At 37.8% G+C, this 21,248-nt stretch overlaps 1 protein-coding gene across 17 annotated transcripts in view; it reads right to left on the bottom strand.

Moving 5' to 3' along the window:
- NSD1 (nuclear receptor binding SET domain protein 1) overlaps window positions 1-21,248 on the bottom strand; it is a 153,142-nt gene that overhangs the window by 112,629 nt on the left and 19,265 nt on the right. The window lies entirely within an intron of this gene.

The raw sequence follows: 21,248 nt of genomic DNA, 5'->3' as shown, positions 1-21,248 counted from the left end.
AAAAAAAAAAAAAAAACCTGAAATAATGAAATCATACCAAGACCTTCCATCACAACATCAAGGAGAAAAAATATTCTCTACCCTTCAAAAACAGATATTTCTATTAGCTAGTTTATGGTAACAGCTGTCATGAAAAAAATCTTAAAAATTATTATAGGTTAAGCTCTAGTGATGTCAATGTAACTGACCTGGTTTGTACCAGGACATGCAGGGGAAGATATGCAGAAGACTGTACTGCTTGACTCCAAAGGAAATCATTCATTATGAATACATTATGAAACAAACTCCTTGATACTGTCCAATGCAGAGACACTGACAGAATCTTTCTTCAAAGTTAATATGCCTAATTGATCTAAATAACTCCATTCCAGCTAACCATACCCAGGCTTTTTAATACCCCACAAATAGTATAAATCTCCTGCCATAAAAAGTCACATTTGCAGGGCACAGTGGTGCATGCCTGTAATCCCAGAGGCTCAGAAGGCTGAGGCAAGAGGATCAGGAGTCCAAAGCCAGCCTCAGCAACTTAGCAAGACCCTATCTCTATTTTTTTTTTTTTTTTTTTTAAGAAATATCTGTTCAGGTCTTTTGTCCCTTTTAATTCATTTTTATTGTAAACAAATAGGATATATTGTTTCTCTGTTTGTACATGAAGTAGAGATATACCATTTGTGTAATCATGCATTTACCTAGGGTAATAGTTTTTGATTCATTGTTATTTTTCCCCCTACCACTCCCCCCCTTTACCCCTCTATAGAGTCCCTCCTTCCTCCATTCTTGCCCCCTTCCCACCCTCTATATGTGTCATTATCCGCTTATCAGTGAGATCATTTGTCCTTTGTTTTTTTGAGACTGGCTTAGCATGATTTTCTCCAACCCTATCTCTAAATAAAATATAAAAAAGGTCTGGGGATGTGACTCAGTGATTAAGCACCTCTGGGCTCAAACCTTGGTACTACGCAGGAAAAAAAGGAAGTCACTTTTATTTTTCCTCTGGTACCCGAGGACACTACCACAGAGCTACATTTATCAACAGCCCTTTTTTTTTTTTTTTTGGTCTTAAGTTGCCCAAGCTGGCCTCTTAGCCTCCTAAGCAACTGCTATTATAGGAATGCACCACAACACCAGGCAAGAAGACAGTTTTGTGGGAATTTTGTTTTATTTTGCAGTACTACGGATTAAACCCAGGGCCTAGAACGTGCTGGGCAAGTGTCCCACCACAGAGTTACAGTCCCAGCTCTATTGTAAGACAAGTTCTCATTAAATTGTCCTGCCTGACCTCAAACTTGAGATACTCTTGCCTTCGTCTCCCAAGTAACTGGAATGATAGGAGTGCACCACCCAGTCCAGCTCAGTTATGTATTTATTAATAAGCCTGCGCTTCTAATATGTTATATCACAAAGGAAATTCCAAGTATACTGAGGTATTCCTACGTGGCCCAAAAGAAATATCTAGGATACTTGGACTAAGAGCAAACTCCTCTGTTTGCTTATTCAAAGGAGACATAAAAAATATTATAATTTTTTGTGTGATGTCTTAAAAAGGGCTTGGTAAGCTCTTCCATCAGACTCAATCCTACCTACTTAATGCCTAAACAGCATCTACCTGACCCAAATTAAATATTCAATAAAAAGTGTGTTGAATGAACTCATCCAGATAATTCAAATAAATGATGGATAATTCAAAAAGATTGAGCTAATTCAATGATGTGTAAATTACCATTCAAAACTAAGACTCAGCTGGGCATGGTGGTACATGTCTATGATCCCAGTGGCTCAGGAGGCTGAGGCAGGAGAATCACAAGTTCAAAGCCAGCCTCAGCAACTTAGTGAAGACCTAAACAACTCAGCGAGACTCTGCAACTAAATAAAATACAAAAAAGGGCTGAGGGTGTGGCTCAGTGGTAAAGTGTCTCTGATTCAATCCCCAGAACAAAAAATTAAAAAACTGGAACAGAAATAAGGCTAAGTTAGAACAACATGCTGGTGTGTTACCAATAGTCATTAAAAACTATGACAAGAATGTGGGCAGCGTGGATGAGGTTTGGGCAAGGCTGGATGAGGTTTGAGCAAGGCTGAGGCAGGAGTATCCCAAATTTGAGGTCAGCCTCTGTAAATTAAGGAGACCCTGTCTCAAAATAAAAAGGCTAGAGACATAACTCAGTGGTAGAGTGCCATAGGTTCAGTCCCCAGTACTTCAAGGAAAAAAACAAAACTATTATGAGAAGTCAGAAATGATACAAAACCTCAGGAGACTAAGGCAGGAGGATGACAAGTTCTAGGCCAGCCTGAGCAAGTAAGTAAGAACCTGTCTCAAAATAAAGTAAAAAGGACTGAGAATGAAGCTCAGGGATAGAGTACACACCTGGCATGCACCACATCCTGGATTCCACCCCCAATATCATGATCCAAAAAGATTAAGTTTTGGAGTCATGATTTTTTTTTCTTCCTTTTTAAACTGTCTTTTTAAAAAATATTTTTAATTGTTGATAGACCTTTATTTATTCATTTATTTATATGAGTGCTGACCAAAAAAAAATAATAATAATAATATTTATTTGAGTGCTGAGAACTGAACCCAGTGGTGCCCCATACATGCGAGGCAAGTGCTCTACCACTAAGCCACAACCTCAGTCCCTAAACTGTCTTTAATTGTGACTGATTTACACAATAGGTAAAAAAAATATATAAAAAGAAGGTTATGGGTGTAGTTCAGTGGTAGAGTGTTTACCTACTCTGAGTAAGACCATGGGTTTCACTCCCAAGCACCAGATAAACGCACACACACTAAGTTGCTAAACAGGTTTTTAAATTTTGCCAGCTGCTCCTCTAGTCACCTTAAGGACGCAATGTATTTTTGTTGTTGTTGTTGTTTGTTTATTTTACCATACTACTAAACCCAGAGGAGTTCTACCTCTGAGCTATATCTTCAGCCCTTTTTTATATTTTTCATTTGAAACAAAGTTGCCTGGGATGGCTTCAAACTTGCAATACTTCTGCACCAGCCTACCAAGTCACCACCATTATGGTGCAATGTTTTAATAATACCACAGAACCTCAGGTGACTTTACAGTAGAGACCATGATCTTAGCTATTCCAGGAAGGTAGAATATCAGATAGTAGTAGTATACTATATGCTATGGTAAAATTTGCTGACTAGATTAAAAATAGTAATTTATATCAGATCATATTTCATTCAAATACATGCTATGTTTAGAAAATAAACAGTAATTATTCTTAGGGAGTAAATTTATAGAAAACTCAACTTTTTTTTTTACATTAAGCATTTATTTTGAAGGAAAATACTTTTCTTTATATTTAAAACTTTTTATAGATATGCAGAAAGGCACAGAACTCAGAGGGTAGAACGAACATGTTCCCAAGGAACTAATGCTCTACATGGAAGAAAGAAATGGAATAAAATATTATAATTGCTAAGGTGGAAGGGGGACGATTCTTGGGGAAGGAAATTGACTAGTTTTATCATTACTAACAAATTTCTCAGAGCAATCTTTAAGAGATAATAATAGTCCAAAAAAGCTTTGCAGGTGGAGAATGCATATTAACATGTATAAGGCCTTGGGTTCAATTCCCAGTACCACAAAAAGGCATCAGGCAAAGTGGCATTCGCCCTGTAATCCCAACTACTTAGGAGGCTCAGGTAGGAGGAAGTAAAGTTGAACGCCAGCCTAGGCCGCTTGGTGAGACCACTGCCACCCATTTCACCATTCATCACCTCAAAAGACTTACACTACACTGTCCACACCTCCCTCTTATAAATGGTAGTCATTATTTTTCCACATTCTCTCCACCTAGCATTCCTTTCTTACTCCCAGGTGTCCTCAAGAAGACTTATTTTCTTGGCCAAGTGCTTCTTCCCTATACTCTATGCTTTTATTTTTATTTATTTATTTATTTATTTTTTTTTTTGGGGTGGTGGTGGTAGTGGTAGGGATTTAACCTGGGTGTGTTTTACCAATGAGTTACATCCCTTTTTAAAGTTTATTCTGAGACAGAGTTTTTCTAAGTTTCCTTGGCTAGCAATCCTTCTGCCTCAGCCTCCAGAGTTGGTGGCATTATAAACATGTGCAATCAAGCAGGTTTATTCTATGCCTCTTAACTCATCATCATATTGAATTATCAATTTATCTACTCCACCAGTCCCTAAACTATGAGGACAAAGTATCATTCACCTTCAGAAATGGGATTATTTGCTGGGCACAGTGGCTCACACCTGTGATCCCAGCAGTTTGGGAAACTGAGGCAGAAGGATCGAGTTCTAAGGCAGCCTCAGCAAAAGCAAGGCCCTAAGCAACTCAGTGAGACCCTGTCTCTAAATACAATACAAATTAGGGCTCAGGATGTGGTTCAGTGGTCAAGTACCCAAGTACAATTTCCAGTACCCCCCCCAAAAAAAGGGGGGGGATCATTTTCTAAAACAAAATATATGTTCAGTAAAAAAAAAAAAAAAAAAAAATTTAACTGAACCAATACGAACAAGCATGTGTCCTAAGCAGCAGAATTAGGTGCCTTACTATATCCACTAAAGCATCTATCAAAAAGTGTAAGAACCATCATCCTTCTATTTATTTATTTTTCTTTAGTACTGGGGATTGAACTCAGGCGCACTCGGCCACCGAGCCACATCCCCAGCCCTATTTTGTATTTTATTTAGAGACAGAGTCTCATTGAGTTGCATAGTGTCTCACTTTTGCTGAGACTGGCTTTGAACTCTTGATCCTCCTGCCTCAGCCTCCTGAGACACTGGGATTACAGGCATGTGCCACTGCACCTGGCCACAAAACTCTTAATTGTCTTTAAAAATACATTCACATTAAATGTCTTAACTTCTAAGATGGTCAACAAACGGATAGCACATCAAAATTTAGTCACAGGTCAGAAGTGGTAGCCAGCAACTAGGGCTAAAATAGGATACCAAGTTTGAGGTCAGTCCTGGCAACTTAGTGATACACTGTCTCAAAATAAAAAAAGCTGGGGATATAGTCCAGTGGTAAACTACCCCTAGGTTTAATCCCTAGAACAGTCAGAGAGAAAGAAAGAAATTTAGTCAGAGGCTATTTAACTTCAGTTCCCTAAGCAACCTTCAGATTACGAATTACTCTCCTAGACACTTTAATGGTGGAAGAACTCTTACCATTCAAAACAAATATTTCTCTACTGTATAATGGAAGTGTTTCTTTCCCAATTATTCATCATGGGGGCATGAAATACAATTCAGACACCCAGGTATACAAATAAATTTGGGATTCAGCAAAACTGTGGAGTAACCCTTAGATTATAGAAAGCTCACTAATCAATATTCCTCAAACTGGGAATGCAGCCAGTGACAGAGCACTTGCCTAGCATATGTGAAACCATGGGTTCAATCTCCAGCACTACCAAAACAACAACAAAACTCTCTTAAACCTCTGTTGGCTTTAATTTCAATCTTTCCAAACACAAATAAAAACAAATTCACTTCTAATAGTTTGTTACTGTAAGCAACAGTTTCAGCAATTTTCAACATAAGCCTTCATTAAAAAGGTGTTAAGTGTTTAAAAATCATTCTAGAATCCTCAGTTCCTCTAGACTTCTCCGTAAAAACGACAAAAAAAAAAAACCTATGATATTTCATTAAAATCAAAACTGAAGAGGTATCATTATACATCTTGACCAAATCACACACTGAACAATTAATTCTTAGTCAAGTGACTATACTAAGGACAGTGATCTAGCCAGCTACATTTGGGCACAATACAAAGCAGACACTGCTGAACACTTAACAGGCAATAATTTTATCTCATGACCTCATAGCAGTTTCTGACCATAGGGCTAGGAAGGCAATTCTCTCCATACTTTATATTGAGGCAGAAATTAAGTTGTTTGCCCTTGGTTCATAATAAAGGTACCAAAACAACAGTCATAGTTCAAACCACTCTACTAAAAATGTTTTTCACATTACATCAATCTAATTCCCAGAATACAAATTTTCAGATCTGCTGAATCAGAAGTTTCTTTGCATGAGAATTCTATACTTTACAAAAGAATTTTCTACAATGTTTAAAATAACTTCCACCTCCCCAAACTTATTGGAAGTTCAAATATTCTCCATGTGAAGAACAAATGACTAAAGTGTCTATTCACATAAAGTCACTAACACTGTTCTCTAGGAGTTGTCAATACATATGCTGGTTTGCCAGCAAACCTTTCTTGAGCCAAAGAGGAAGGCAACAGCTGAAGTTTAACAGAAACAATGACATAACTGACAAAGTTCAAAAAAGCAACACTTTTAAGTGTGCCTAATTCTCATCACTTTGGTCTGAGATGAGGGAGGTGCAGCCCTGGGAATGGAATGCAGAGCCTCACAAATACTGAGCAATACCCTCAGATCTTTCATGTCATTTTAAAAAGTCACGAAATGACCTAGATGTTGAAGAGGGACTTGGTTAAATTATATAACATCAATACAAAGGGATGTGCAAATTTATACTCAAATTTTATACATACGTACACATATACAAAATAGAAAAAAGTTTACAAAAATATATATTATGATCCCAAATTGTATAAAGACATACATTTTCACTTGTAAATATACATACAGAAAACTGGAAGGATAAAAGTCACGATAACTAAATCTCTGAATGTTATCATAAAATTTCTTTTAATTGGTATAGAATTAACTAGATACTGAACCCAGGACCTGGTGCATACTAGGCCAGCACTTTTAAGTTCAAGGCTAGACTTGAACTGTGGATTTTCCTGCCTCAGTCTTTGGAGCAGCTGGGATTACAGATATGCTCCCAGCAAGCCTGGTATGTCAAGTGAATTTTTTGGTTCATCTAGACTTTGCAATTTTTCTACACTCAACACTTATTACTTGCATTATTTTTTCAGATACACTTTTACACTGAGACAAAATTCATATAAAACTTACCATTTTAAGAATTTACAAGTGTCTAATTTAATGGAGTTTTTCACAAATTAATATTGCATGATATTTCTAAGTAAATTTAATGTACACTGGCTCCACAGGACAAAATAAAAATGTATGCAGAGAAATCCAACAGGGCAGAATTTCCTAGGAATAGGGTGTAAGGTGAACCAAGGAAATTAGCACTATCATCCTCCGAATTGAATTATCTTCAAAGAATCTGAAAATGTCTCTGTCCCCATTTATATCATCTATAAAATGGTGATGAAGTGGGACCTACTACTCAGGGATATTGGAAGTATTGATGAGTTAAAATGAAAACCTTAGTACTTAAGTGCCAATAGCTGGATATGTGCAAGTACCATATATTTTAGCTTGCATTTATATCATTCAAAACCTGAAATTAGAAGCATATTCTTCCTCCTCTCTACTCAAGCCTTATTCAGACCAAAGAAGCAATAGTCAAAAGTTCCATTTCAATTTGATGGTCTTAACTATTAATATTAAGCCATTATTTTGTGGTACAGTATTGTTAAAGTTATTAAAAGCACAGGCTATCAACATGGAGTCACACTTCATAGCTGTTAAAAAAGGCCTGACACATAGTAAAAACTTAAAAAAACAGCTGCTCTAATATTGTTATTATTCACTATATTTGTTGGCAACTGCACATTATTTCAATTACTGTAAGAACAAGATAGGAGAAAATAAATAAGAAGAATAAGTCAGGGAAGATGGCTTACACCAGTAATCTCAGCTACTCAAGAAGCTGAGGCAAGAGGATCACTTGAGCCCAGGCATTCCAGACCAGGGTAGGTAACAAACAGAGCAAGATTCCCTCTTCTTCCCCCCACCCCACCTCTCATACCAGGGTTTGAATCCAGGTGCAATTAACCCACTGAGCCACATCCCCAGTCCTTTTTTTATATTTTATTTAGAGACAGGGTCTCGCTAAATTGTTCAGTGCCTCACTAAACTGCTGAGGCTGAATTTGAACTTAAAATCTTCCTGCCTTAGTCTCCCAAGCTACTAGGTTTACAGGTGTGTGCCACCATGCCCGGCAGTTTTGTTTTTTGTTCTTTTTTAATATACATTTTTTTGTAGTTGCTGATGGACCTTTATTTATTTATGTGCAGTGCTGAGAACCGAATCCAGCGTCTCACATATACTAGGCAAGCACTCCACCACTGAGCTATAATCCCAGCCCAAAAGTCTCTTTAAAAAAAAAAAAAAAAAAAAAAACAGCCGGGCATAGTGGCATACACCTGTAACCCCAGTGGCTGGGGGGGCTGAGGCAGGTGAGCTCAAAGTCAGCCTCAGCAAAAACAAAGAACTAATAAGCAACTCAGTGAGACTCTTTCTCTAAATAAAATATAAAATAGGGCTGGAGATGTGGCTCAGTGGCCGAGTGCCTCTGACTTCATTCCCTGGTACCCCAAAAAACAAACAAAAACATTTAGCTGCCATTTATCACTGCTTAAAGAAAAATACTTGAAATTCTAAGCAATCAACCTAAAAATAATTTCTTTTTGGGGGGGTGGGGGGAAGGCTTACTAGAGACTGAACCCAACTTTTTTTTTTTTTAACCCAAGACAGGGTCTCATTAAATTGCTTACAGCTGACTTGAACTTTCAATCCTTCTGCCTCAGCCTCTTGAGTAACTGGTATTACAGGCCTGCACCACCATGCCTGACTAAAAATAATTTTTAAAAAGCAATTCAAGTGGACATTTCATTATCCATCTACTTTACGGCTGTCATAGGTACAGGAACAACTGTCAAACATCTACTTGGGGCACACACCTGTCTTCCCAGCTATTGAGATGGCTGAGGCAGAAGGATCACAAGATTGAGGTCAGCCTCAGCAATTTAGGGAGGCCCTAGGTAGCTTCATGAGAACCTGTCTCAAAATAAAAAATAAAAAAGGGGAAAGGAGATGTGACTCAATGGATGTATGCCTCTGAGTTCAAACAATGGGTCCAAAAAAAAAAAAAAAAAAACAACACAAAAACATCTATTTCCAACAAAATTTTAAAAGAATTTACAAGGGCTAGAGATGTGTCTCAGTGGAATAGTGTTAACCTGGCATACACGAGGCCCTGGGTTTGATCTCTAGCACCACAAAAATAATAACAACAACAATAATAACACACTCCTTATTTCTACTCTGAAATAATTTAAGTCGTAATGAAAGTTCCCAACACACACCCATTCTAAGATCTCTCAATCATCCTAAATTTAGCACAATTCCAGTGCTATCACTTTCATTTAAAAATTTTTCATGGTACTAAGGATTAAAACCAGGGTTTCAAGTCCACTATCACTAAAATATATCCCCAGTCCCTTTTACTTGTGCACGTACATACATGTGTATTTTTGCCGTATTGAGAGTGAACACAGGAGTATTCAACCTAAGCAGGTCTTTTTCTTTTGAGACAAGGTCTTGCTAAGTTACCCAGGCTGGTCTTGAACTTGGAATCCTCCTGTTTCAGACACCATCCTACTGTTCAATGAAGCAACTATATACACCACTTAGCCAAGTAATATTCAAGGCCCTCTATTTTTTTTTTTTTTTTTTTGCGGTGCTGGGGATCAAACCCAGGGCCTCGGTGCTTGACAGGCAAGCATTCTGCCAACTGAGCTATCTCCCCAGCCCCAAGGCCCTCAATAAACTGACCCTCGGGTGCCCACCTACCTAATTTCCCACATACTTCTTTTCTGCATGCTAAATCATGATCAGAGTGTAAACAATACATATCCCTTCATATTCCATTTCTCTTGTCTCAGTTTACCCTATACATTCATTATATCACGTCTAAATATTTCCCCATCCTTCCTTCTAGACCAGGGTAAAAAGACCCTTTCTTTCTCAAATAACGTCAATCAAAGCCATCTCATCTTCTGACAGTGACGCACTATTTTTCATGTTAATGACCTTAAAGATAACATCTCTTGCTCCTACTATTAAAGATCATTTTTTATTTAGGACGCTACTACAACAAATATTAATATGCACAACATAAGGACTAAACATAATTGAGTAAAAGTTAAATGGTATTGGACAAGTAAGAAATGCCCCCTTGATTACTGGTGAGATCCCAGGAACAACAGATCAAAGAGAAAGCCTGGACAAGAAATCAAAGGACATCACCAAAGATTTGGAAAAGGGCAGAAGAAAAGCAAGGAACTGAACCGGTAAAGACTGGGAAGCAGAGAAGCTGCCAGATGAGTAAGAGAAACACACTGAGGACCACATGGTAAGGTTCAGGCTAGGTGACTACAGAGAGAAGCTGGGGGATGGGGGAGAATGGGGAATGAAATGGAGCAAATTAAATTCCATGCATGCATGATTTTCTCAAAATGAACTCAACAATTATGTATAACTATAATGCCCAAAAAAGTGGGGGCAGGGCTCAGCCTGGAGTATGATGGATAAGGCAACATAAGGCCGTGGCATTCCTGCTAATCTAGTCCTCTGAATTATGTCTTATAAATCCTCATTCCATAAATAAAATAGGTTTGGTAACAGTGCAGAGGGCAATTCTGAACTGTAACCTCCCAGGAAAGTTAAAAGATGGGAAGAAACTATCTCCTCTGGGCTTGAGGCAATAAAAGAAACTGTTGTATGCAGTTGTACCTTTATATTATATTGAAACTGAATGACTTAAACATTAATTCAGGGACCTCTTTAAGCTCGAATATTGGGGCATTTCCTAACACTGACCACAGGCATTTTATATACAATATATAATTAAGTGCCAAAATATTCCTGACCAGTTGGGCACATTGGTATATACCTGCAATCCCAGTTATCAGGGAGCTAAGGCAGGAGGAGTCCAAATTTGAGTCTAGCCTCAGGAACTCAGTAACTTATGGAGACCCTTCTCAAAATAAAAAGGGCTGGGTATGTAGCTCAGTGCAATGATAAAGTACACTGGTACTTTATCCAAATACCAAAACAAAAAAAAAAAATTCTGACATAAATCTCTTTTATTCTGCATAGTCTTTCTTCCTCCCATATTTTTTTTTCTCAAAGTCTGAGAACCTACTATGCACCCAGTAATTCTCACATAACATTATATTGTTCAATAACTGCTAGGTAAGGTATGAGGCATATTTTTCCTCTGACTTCGCTTTATTCTGTGCCTTGCATGAATTATGCACTAGAAAAAGTAGATCAATGGTTTTCAACCCTAATTGCACATCAGAATCATCTGAGAAGTTTTATTAAAAAAAAAAAAAAAAAAAAAAAAAATGTTGGGGCTCGAGTTGTGGCTCAGTGGTAGAGCGCTTGCCTAATGTGTGAGGTACTAAGTTCAATCGTCAGCAACACGTATAAATAAATAAATAAATAAATAAATAAATAAATAAATAAACAAACAACAAACAAACAAAATAAAGGCCTATCAACATCTACAAATATTTTTTTAAATATTAATAGATGCCCAATTTTCTCCCCCTGGGGACCCACCAAATTGGAAATTCAGATTCACTTCATCTGGGAAGGGATAGCTAGTAAATTAGATCATTTTTAAAAAGCTCCCTAAATGCTTCTATAAGAACAGTCAAGCTTGAAAATAAATTCATCAGGCTGATGTTGTAGTTCAGTGGCAGAGCACTTGCCTGGCATGTGCAACACACTGGGTTCAAAAAAAAATAATAATAATATATATACATATATATATATATATATACAGAAATACATCATACGACCATTGTTATGTGGTAGAAATCACAGTGCTGAGTTTATTTGGGGGAAAGAAGTATATATTTAGGTGAAAAAAGGACAAACAGTCTAACAAGAGGCAGGACCCTCAATCCAGCAAGTGGTAACTTACTATATACGATTTCAATGTTGTTTAATTCACAGGACAAATAAGTAAGCATTTATCAGACACCTAACTTCAAGAAACTGCTAGGAATATTCAGTGACAATTAAAGACTACTGCTATCCCATCGTCACAGATACAGGACTGAAGCTAAGAAATGGGGGAAGTGAGTCAGAGTGGTTCAACTCTGCCTATGCTCTTAACTAGATCACAATACAGAAAGAAAAAAATGTCTATTTCAAACTTTAATTTCATTAATATCAATTAATCCTGACACAATACTGTTATTAAACAAGGAATTCTGCCTATAAACTTTCAACAGGCAAACGCTGAAACACTTTTTCACTGCAACTTGATAACACCTTTACACTATAACTTAACAAATACAAGTTGTCTCTGGTCCCTTCAATATAAACACATCATAAGCTTCTGTGCCTACCCTACATCTTTAACTGAGTAAAAAAACAATGATGTTAAAATGCAGGTCATCAGTGTATTTTTCTTGTTTGTTTGTTTTTTTCTTCAATGGATAATACTAAACTTGAGTCCAGAGTTAGCTTAAGTTTAAAATAAAGAAACAAAACTGGGGGTGTAACTCAGTGGTAGAGCCTTGCAAAGCAAGCAGAAGGCCCAGGGTTCAGTTCCCAGTGCCAACCAAAAAAAAAAAAAAAAAAAAACAAATTTTGCTCATATTAACCTAAGTTTTAAATCTGCCTTTTTAAAAAACCAAACTGACTCTCCAACACAAATAAGTGATTTCTTCAAAACAACAGGAAAAAAAATGCTTCTATTCTAATGCCTTTTCCTGAAGCCATGCTCTCTCCTGTCTTAACATCATATATCCCCATCCCTCTCATATAACAGAAGAGTACAGCTTGCAAGAATTTTGATGTATGCTTTGATTTTGTACAAAACTAAGTATGAATTAATCCTTACACTAACTCTAATACTAAGAGATGGGAAATTCAGATAAGTTACTTAACTTCTCTGAACTTCAAGTCTATCTTCATTTGAAAAATGGAAATAATATGAAGATTAAAATTAAATGTCTAGGGCTGGGAATACAGTAGAGTGACTGAGCACACACCAAACATGTGCAAGGTCCAGAGTTTGATTCTCAGCGGGATGAGAAGAGAAGGGAACAGAAGGATGAAAGTAAGGGAGGGGAGGACTGGGGTTGTGGCTAAGTGGTAGAGTGCTTGCCTAGCACATGTGAGGCACTGGGTTCAATCCTCAGCACCACATTTAAAAATATATAAAGTTTAAAAAAAAGAAAGAAGGGAAGGGAGAGAAAAATGGAAGAAGGAAGGAAGAAGGAAATGGATCTATAGAGGGATTGGCATAAAATAATAAATGAATAAATGACTGCACAGTTTTAGCCTAGAATAAATAAAATGAAGTGGTGAATACTTTTGAAATTCACTTATAGCTCCCAATTCAAATAACCAATATTTAACTTTAAGTCAAAGATAAAACTTTGATCATCTAACCAGCTATGCCACTTCAGGTTCTCGGTGACTCACCTCTACCAGGCCTCTGAAGTCCCTTCAGGGCTATTCCAAATCAGTTAATTGCCTCAGCAAGAAGAATGGAGGGTAAGGTCATGAATCACAAGAGTTAGCTTTTCATATTCTGGAGCACATTTTTTCTTTTAGAGAATCCTTTTATGAAACTGAACTATAATAAAAACCTGCCAAACTATCACTTTCAATCATTCATCCCTCACTAAACAGCATTTACTATACACCAAGCTAGGCTACACTCTGGGGATATAGATATGATTAAGGTAACTTCCCTCTCAGCTGGGATGGTGATGCAGTATGTTGAGAGGCTAAAGGAGGAAGATCACAGCAGCCTCAGCAACTTACTGAGGCCTTAAACAACTTAGCAAGAACTTATCCAAAAGCAAAAACAAAAAGTGGGCTGGAATGTGGCTCAATGTTTAAGCATCCCTGGGTTTGTTCCCCAGTACCAAATAAATAAATAAATAACCAAGATCATTTCTCCCTCAAAAAACTCAGTTTGGGAGGCTGGGTCAATATAGCTCAATTGGTAGAGTGCTTGTTTTGCATGCACAAGGTCCTGGGTTCAATCCCCAGCACCAAAAAAAAGAAAGAAACTCAGTCGAGCTCAAAGTTTGAATATGTTCTCTGATTACAAAATAAGCTAGCAGACTCAATTCTAATAGGATGCTCAATTATATACTCCAACCTTCAAGTAGTGATAACAATCCATGTTTTGTGAAGGCTCCAGGACAGTGTTCACTTCCTATGATAAGAATATGTGATCAATAGGGCATGATTGCACATGACTGTAATCCCAGAGATTGGGGAAGCTGAGTCAAGGGGTTCACAAGTTCAAGGTCAGCATCCCTAACTTAAAGAAACCCTATCTCAGGGGCTGGGGACATAGCTCAGTTGGTAGAGTGCCTGCCTCACATGCACAAGGCCCTGGGTTCAATCCCCAGCACCCCGCCCCCCGCAAAAAAAAAAAAAAAAAAAAAAAAAGAAAGAAAGAAAAAGAAAAGAAACCCTATCTCAAAATAAAAAATAATGCTGGATACATTGGAAAACACCTATAATTCCAGTGGCTTGGGAGGCTGAGGCAGGAGGAACACAAGTTCAAAGCCAGCTTCAGCAACTTAGCGGGGCCATAAGCAACTTGGTGAGAACTTGTCTCAGAATAAAAAAGGGCTGAGGATGTGGCTCAATGGTTAAACACCCCTGAGTTCAATCCCTGGTGCCAAAGCCAAAAATAAAAGGATCACAGATGAAGCTCAGTGGTAGAGGGCCCATAGGTTCAGTCTCCAGTACTACCAAAGGAAAAAAAAAAAAAAAAAAAAAAAGGGTGAGGGAGTTGATCTAGCACAGTTAATTCCCTTTGAGCTTATCTATAAAATGGATATACCAACCTGATATTATTATTAGGTCCTAGTTAAATATTGTCAGAAGTACTACAAGTACTTAATATGTAATGCTTTAATCAAAACACTAATCATATTAAGCCAATATCAGAATAGAGTTTTTTTTTCCTTGTTACTATGGGTTTAACCCAGGGGCACTTAACTGCTGAGCCACATCCCCAGCACATTTTATTTTTTATTTTGAGACAGGGTCTCACTAAGTTGCTTAGGGCATCACTAAGTTGTTGGTGCTGGCCTCACACTTGTGTTCCTCTTGCCTCAGCCTTAAAAGTCGCTAGAAGGGGCTAAGGACGGTAGAATGCTTGCCTTGCAAGCACAAGGCCCTGGGTTCGATCCCTAGCACCAAAAAAAAAAAAAAAAAAAAAAGGCTCTAGAAGAGAATAGAGCTTTCTAAGGAGTTAAAACTAATACCAAAGCAAATTCCTCAAATGGAAGTAATCTGCTTACCCTCGATTAACAATATAACCTATAAGTGAAAACAGAACTAACAGTATCAATCACCCAAAGATATTTTGAAAATCACAATTACTCATATCCTTCATAATAATGTCTCAGGTTAAAAGCATGATCAAGAATTACACTACAGCCAAGCAGGGTGGTGCACAACTGTCAATCCCAGCAACTCAGGAGACCAAAAGACTGCAATAGCTAATAAAACGCAAATTTGGCAAAAATACAAAATCAACATACAAAAATCAAATTTCCCATAGAACAACAATGAATCTGCTAAGAAATCAGGAAAACAATTCCACTCACAGTAGCCTCAAAAGAAAAAACAAAAATCTGGGGTTGGTGTTTTGGCTCAGTGGCAGAGTGCTTGCCTAGCTTCACATGCAAGGCATTGGGTTCAACCCTCAGCACCACTTAAAAATAAATAAATAAAATAAAGGTAGTGTATCTATCTACAACTAAAGTATATATATATATATATATATATATTTTTTTTTTTAATTTTTAAACAATAAAATAAAATCTAGGAATAAATCTAACCAAGGAAGTGCAAGAGCTGTGCAATGAAAACTGTACAACACTGAAGAAAGAATTCAAAGACCTCAGAAGAAAGATCTCCCATATTCATGGCTAGACAGAATTAATATTGTTAAAATGATCATACTACCAAAAGCAATGTACATATTCACTACAATCCCCATTAAAATACCAATGACAGTCTTCACAGAACTGGGGGGGGGGGGGGGGGCGGAGGGAGAGAGAAACAATTCTAGAGTTCATTTGGAAGAGTAAAAGATCCAGAATAGCCAAAGCAATTCTAAGCCAAAAAAGCAATGCTGGAGGCATCACAATACCTGACTTCAAATCATACTACAGAGCTATAGTACCAAAATGGCATGGTTACTGGCATAAAAACAGACACATAGACCAATAGTACAGAAAACACAGGGACAAACCCAAACATCCAGCCACACACAGTGGGGTGCACCTGTAATCCCAGAAACTCAGGAGGCTGAGGCAGGAGGATCTCAAGTTCAAAGCCAGGCTTAGAAACTTGGGTAACTTAGCAAGATGCTGTCTCAAAATAAAAAATAAAAAAGGGTTGGGGATATGGATCAGTGGGTTAAGTGCTACAAGGTTCAATCTCCAGTACCAAAAAACAAAAAACATACATTGCAGAAAGACAGTCTTTTTAACAAATGGTGCAGGAGAACCGATTATCCTGGTTATCCATATGTAGAAGAATGAAACTAGACCCCTATCTCTCACCCTGAACAAAAATCAACTCAAAATGGATCAAAGACCTAGGAATTAGACAAGAAACAACTTCTTTTTTTTTTTTTTGCAGTGCTGGGGATCGAACCCCAGGGCCCTGTGCTTGCAAGGCAAGCACTTTACCAACTGAGCTATCTCCCCAGCCCTACAAGAAACAACTTCTAAAAGAAAATATAGGGTCAACACTTCAGTTTTTAGGCACAGGCAACAACTTTCTCAAAAGTACTCCTAAAGTTAAGGAAATAATGCCAAAAGTTCTTAAATGAGACGGCATCAAATTAAAAAGCTTCTGCAAAGGAAACAATTAGGAAACTGAGAAGAGAACCTACAGAATGCGAGAAAATCTTTGTTAGCTTTTTCCGACAGAAGATTAGTATCAAGACTATATAAAGAACTCAAAAAAATTTATACCAAAAAAAAAAAAATCAAATAACCCAATTAATAAATGGACAAATGAGCTAAACAGACACTTCTCAAAAGAAATACGGATGGCCAACAAATACATGAAAAAATGTTCAACGTTACTAATAACTAGGGAAATGCAAATCAAAACTGCACTGAGTCAGGCAGAGTGGGGCATGCCTGTAATTCCAGAGACTCAGGAAGCTGAGACAGGACCATCTCGAGTTGGAGGCCAGTTTCAGTCAGCAATTTAGTGACACCCTAAGCAACCAAGGGCTCCAAAATAAAAAAAATTTAAAAAGGCTGGGGATGTGGTTCAGTGGTTAAGCACTCCTGGGTTCAATCACTGTTACCAAACCTACACTGAGATTTCATCTCACAGTCAGAATGGCAGTCATCAAGAATGATACAAATAATAGCCAGACTCAGTGGCGCTTGCCTGTTATCCCACAGCTTGGGAGGCTGAGGCAGAAAGATCTTGAGTTCAAAGACATCCTCAGCAAAAACAAGGCACTAAGCAAAATTAGGGCTGGGGATATGGCTCAGTGGTCCAATGCCCTTCAGTTTAATCTCAGGTACAAAAAAAAAATAATAAAAATTACAAATAATAATAAATGCTAGAGAGGATGTGGAGAAAAAGGAACACTTTTATGCTATACTATTGATGGGACTGCAAATTAATACAACCACTATGGAAATCAATATGGCGGGCCCTTAAGACACTAGGCATGGAACCATCACATGACCCAGATATACCACTCCTCCACATTTATCCAGAAGAACGGAAGTTATCATACCACAGAATACGTGCATACCCATGTTTACACAATTCACAATACCCAAACTATGGAACCAGTCTAGGTGTTCATTAACAGGTGAATGGCCAAAGGAAATGCAATATACATACACAAAGGAGTTTTATTCAGCCACAAAAAAAAAAAAAAAAAAAAAAGAAATTATGTGATTTGCAGGAAAATAGATGGAACTAGAAACCATTATGCTAATAGGCAAATTAAGTCAAATGCAGGTTATGCAGTTAAGGGTGGTATGTCTTCTCTCATGTGGAAACCAGAGAGTAAGAAGGAAAAGAAAGATGGGGGCATATCTCATGAAAATCAAAGGGAGATTAGTAGAGGAAAGGGACCAAGGGGTGGGAGGGAGGAAGTGCTGGAGAGTGAGTGATACTGGCTGAATTATATTGTTGTACAGTTTGCATGTATGAATATGTAACAACAAATCCCATCAGTATGTACTATAATGCACCAATAAAAAAAATGTGGGAGGAAAAAAGAAAAAGATCCAGGTCCAAGAAGTCACTCCTTCAGTCTATCTTCCCTCCACTTAATTCTCTATATTCCCCACTATAAGCCCCTTGGTTACTGCTCCTGACACATTACATTGATATTAGTATCAGACTCTAATAAAGAAAATATCTTACTTTTTAGTCTTTTTTTTTTTTTTTTTTTGGTACTGGTGATTTAACTCAGAGGCACTTTATTACTGAGCTAAATCTCCAGCCCTTTTTTATTTTTTATTTTGAGACAAGGTCTCATATAATTTCTTAGGGCCTGGCTGATGGTGAAGCTGACCTCAAATTTGCAATCCTCCTGCCTCTGCCTCCCAAATCACTGGGAGGTGCTAGGCATGGTGTTTGGCATGTGCCACCTCACCCAGATGTCTTTTTAAACTCCAGCACCTGAGAGGCTAAGGTAGGAAAATCACAAGTTTGAGACATGTATGATTCAGCCAGACTTTGTCTCAAATTTTAAAAAGGGCTAGCCGTAGCTCACAGGGTAGCACAACTGTCTAATCTACAAATAAAAAAGGCATCTGGAGGGAGAGACTAATCAAAGCAGAAAGGAAATTTGTGCATTGGTTGGTGTGAAGAATTTCTTCTCACACATTCAGGTAGAAACACATTATCTAATGACAAATCATAAAGAAAAGAAAAGAAATCTGAAACCTCAAGATCCCATGATTCAACCAAAAGTTCAGAGCATTCTAAAAGTTAATAAAACAATGCTATCTCCCTATGGCCCTGACAGAGGCTGGACCCTCTGACCTAAAATGCCCTTCCAATTTCTCTTTCCCACCACCACTGCCACCCTTCCAGACCTTTATACCCCCATTAATTCTTATTCAAGCTTTGGATCCCAGCCTCCATGTTACTTTCTTTCAGAAACCTCCCTAACCACCAGACTACATCAGGTTTCCCTAGGAAGCATGCTCAAAATTCCCTATACATCTCTTGCTAGCTCTCAATTTAATTGCAATTATAATCATGTGCCACAAAACCATTTCTAAGGTCTGCATATACAAAGGTAGTCCCATAAGAATATGTCACCTCATTAATTAATTCAATTTACTTTTCTAAAATATAAATCTAGCTTTCCTCTCTAGAGGAACAGTAACAAATGAAAAATGACACAGGTGTCTGTTTATTTCACAGAATTCATTCATTCCTCCTGCAAATATTTATAGCTTACCTACTAGGCCTACTCTGCTAGGTCCCAATGACACAAAATAAAGAATCCCAGACAAAGTTGTAAGCTTAGTGAAGAATACAAGAGATAAAAACAATCATATGCTATACAACAACATTATGTAGGTATGGGAGCAATGAAGAAACTTTTACTCTTTTCTGAAAACCAAGGAAGAGTGTTAAGAGTGAGAAATGCTAACCAAAATGACACTGTAAATAGACTCCAAAAAAATCTTCCCTGCCATTACGCAAAAAAGTCTTACTGGATGTTTATTTACTATTTATTTATTTAGGTAATGGATATTGAACCAGGATTACTTTAGCACTTAGCTATATTCCCAGTTCTTTTTTATATTTTCATTTTCAGGCAAGGTGTCACCAAAATGCTGAGACTGGCCTTGAACTTATAATTCTCTTGCCTCAGCTTCCAGAGCTACTGGGATTTTACAGATGTGTGCCACTGCCAAAGTTCTTATAATTAAGTGCCAAATTATTGTTTCCCTTCATCAGAACTTAAAATATTATGTCCTTATGAAATGTACTGATACCCACACAACTTCTATGAATAATTACTGTCCTTAAGATACCATTCAAGGGGTTGGGGATATAGCTCAGGTGGTAGAGAGCTTGCCTTGCAAGCACAAGGCCCTGGGTTCAATCCCCAGCACTGCAAAAAAAAAAAAAAAAAAAAAAAAAAGATACCATTCAAGTGCCCATGGGGGGTGGCACATACCTCTAATCTCAGCAACTCAGGAGGCTGAGGCAGAACTGCAGGTTCAAAGCCAGCCTCAGTAACCTAGGTCCTAAGCAACTTAGCAAGACCCTGTCTCAAAAACATTTTTTTAAAGGCTGGGATTGGGCCCAGTGGTGCATGCCTGTAATCCCAAAAGCTCAGGAGGCTGAGGCAGAAGGATAGTGACTTCAAAGCCAGCCTCAGCAAAAATGAGATGCTAAGCAACTCAGTGAGACCACATCTCTAAATAAAACTACAAAATAGAGCTGGGGATGTAGCTCCATGGTCAAGTGTCCCTGAGTTCAATCACCAGTACCCTGCCCTCCTCCCCACCAAAAAAGGGCTGGGGAGTGGCTCAGTGGTTAAGTGCCTCTGGGTTGAATACTTAATACCAAAAAATAAATTTTTGGTATCTAATCACGTGTTTTTCTTCACCATGATCTTTTTTTTTTTTTTTTTTTAAATAATGTGAACTGGACCTAAGGGCACTCCACATCTGAGTTGCATCAGCCCCAATATTTTTTATTTTGAGATAGGATCTCATTACTAAATTGCCCAGGTTGGCCTCTAACTTGTTTTTGTTTTGCATTCCTAGGGTTGAACCCAGGGTTTTGCACATGCTAGGCAAGAACACCACCATGACTGAGCTATATCATTAATCCCCACTATCTTTTTCTTTCTTTCTTTCTTTCTTTTTTTTTTTTTTTTTCTTGGTAGTACTGGGAATTGAACCCAGAGGTACTCTGAGCTACATCCCCAGTTCTTTTTATTTTGAGACAGAGTTTTGCTAAGCTGCCCAGATGACCTCAAACTTGCAATACTCCTGCTGCCTCAGCCTTGCACGACAGTGAGATTATAGACATATAACATCGCATCCAGTTTATATAGTCTTTTTAAATTTTACCTGATAAAAGCAGCAAGGTCTAAAGGCAATTACAAAAATTAAACTCCAAAAACATTTTGACAAAGGTTGCCACATCAAGTGTCTAGAGTAGGAATGTGACTTAATGATAGAACACTTCCCTAGCATTCACAAGGCCCTAGGTTCAATCCCCAGTACCCCGCACCCTGCAAAAAACTAACGTCATACAGCAGTGAATTTTAAGGACCACTCCCTTCTTGAAAAAAGTGACTGAACAGTCAAAACTATAGTAAGTAATTATAGAAACAGAGTAAACTGCCAAAAAGTTTATAGCAACAAAGCAAATGCTCTAGAATAAG

Source organism: Sciurus vulgaris, assembly GCF_902686455.1.
Source record: "Sciurus vulgaris genome assembly, chromosome: 6".
Taxonomy (NCBI): domain Eukaryota; kingdom Metazoa; phylum Chordata; class Mammalia; order Rodentia; family Sciuridae; genus Sciurus; species Sciurus vulgaris.
Note: the sequence above shows the minus strand (reverse complement) of the source record. Positions and strands in the feature narration are given on the sequence as shown.